The 2,081-nt window shown below is 47.9% G+C and overlaps 1 protein-coding gene across 2 annotated transcripts in view; it reads left to right on the forward strand.

Annotated features, from left to right (window-relative positions):
* CDC14B (cell division cycle 14B) overlaps positions 1-2,081 on the forward strand; it is a 51,597-nt gene that overhangs the window by 48,491 nt on the left and 1,025 nt on the right. The gene's annotated exons all lie outside the window — the stretch shown is intronic.

The following is a 2,081-nucleotide window of genomic DNA, read 5'->3' on the forward strand; positions in this document are numbered from 1 at the left end:
ACAGCAGAAAATACTGACCCACTCAAATACTTCTGATCGACCATACCTTACCTGCATTAGAAAATGCAGAATTTGCATGCCCCAAGCAGAGCCTGTTTGACAAGAAAGTAAACTTTCACTTGCTCCAAAGACATGGTTTTCTGGTTGGAAAATCTGTGTATATCTGTTTTAAGGTGATCCTTTCTAAACTTACATGAATGTTTAAGCCATCTCTTCCTGACAAAGAAGTTGCCTGCTGAAGAGTGAATGAAGGGCTTTGCCTGGGAAAACATTGGTTTATGCATGCGCTGTCCAGCGGAAATCAGCGCTAAGCCCTCTCCTATCATTAGTGGTTTTAGGACTACGGGCACTGGGCAGGGGAGGGCGGAGGACTAAAAAAAAAATCTGCAGAGATCAACTGAACAGTGGCCCAGGTCAAATCCATTGTCAAGTTAGTGCACTGCAAGAATAATCTGTTTACAGAATTGATATCGATAAAGATTAACCTGGCTCACTGTACACTAACAATGCTACAGCGTAGTGAAACAGGATGTCTCTGTCTCAGAACAAAAGCCCCGAAGTGAATGACGGCCTGCGTTGTCGGCAGCCCGGGACAGCGGCTCCGCGCCGCCGAGTTTAAGCAAAACCAGCGGGAAGGTAATTCCGGCGGGGGGCGGCCGCGGCCGCGGACTCGGAAACCTCCCGCTCAAGGGACCCGCCGGCCCGGAAGGCCGGGGAAGGCAGGGGCTCCGCGGCCGCAGCGGCCACGCGTGGCCATTGACACGGGCGGCGAAGAATTTTCACCAATCATTTAAGAGCACAGCGATGAATATGTATTAGATGATTAAATATGTTAATAGCTTCTGTATAAATGTTAGTTTCCGCTGGCGGTGCGCTGGCTTCTACCCGGCGCCCGTACCCGCGCGTCTGGGGAATGAAGGAAAATGCCTCGACCCTGTGCGTGAATTGGTTGGGTCTGGGACAACAGTATTTCTAAATAACTTCAATTTGACGCTGTTTAGCCTCCTTTACATTACAGTTTCTACATAGCTTATGTAGTAGATAAAAAGATGTAGCAAAATAGATATGTGCTGTTTAGAAATATTCAAGGCTGGTGTTAAACTGCATGCTTTAAGCCTAACTCACTGACAGTTTGTTGAGGAAGAGATGTTTGCATTTTTCTTGCATTTGTGTTTTTGGGGTTGGTTTCACATGGGTCTGACTGACCAGTAAGCCCCTGAAATAGAGTAAGGCTGAGAGGAGATAGGCAAGGGCAATGAGCTCAGGGAATGATGTGTGATGGGCCACAGCTGTTGCAAAGATGACAGCTTAGCTCAACAAAAAGGGGACTGGAGGGTGGCCTTTGATTTAGATAAACGGCTATCAACAGGTTAGTGGATCAGCTGGTGGTGTAAATGTTTCTCCCGGAGTTCTTTAGAGAGAGTGAATGTCTCCCTGAGCTGCCCAGACTAGGATGGGGAGAGTGAATGCATAGATTATAAGCCCCAGACAACCATCAAAAGAATTTCAAAGAGAGCGATAGCCTTGAGCTGGCACCAACCCTCCTGTGCCTTCCCAGCGACTCAGGACACCTGGCATGCTGATGGTCGGGGTACCATAAGGCCCAGTAATAGGAAACACACCGGTATTGTGATTGAACTGTGTATTGCAGTTGCAGTGTTCTGCAATGTGTAACTTATATTTGTGTTGCATTTTCAGTATACTTTATATCACTCTAAATCAGAAATATTGGATGACATCAGCCATCTTCAAGTAAGTAAATTTGGTATTAAGGGTGATGATACCCTCCATCCACAGGATATCTCCAAGAACCTGGTCCGAGTGTTGGACTGTGACAAGGGCATCTAGAAAGTCTGACCTTGTAACAGCTCCACTGCTGGTCCATGTCCTCCCGGTCAAACTCTGTCCCAGTCCACAAGGCTGCTAAAGAATCTGTGGCAGAACTGGACAGCCCAAGCAGCGGCTGCTGGTTTTGATCCCTCAGCCCAGCCTACAGAGCCCCTGCTGCACAGCAGCACCTGCACACAAAGCATCTACATGTCACTGGCACTTCTGACTCCCAACTCTTCCGTCTACACCAG

This window comes from Phalacrocorax aristotelis, chromosome Z, assembly GCF_949628215.1.
Source record: "Phalacrocorax aristotelis chromosome Z, bGulAri2.1, whole genome shotgun sequence".
NCBI classification, from domain to species: Eukaryota; Metazoa; Chordata; class Aves; order Suliformes; family Phalacrocoracidae; genus Phalacrocorax; species Phalacrocorax aristotelis.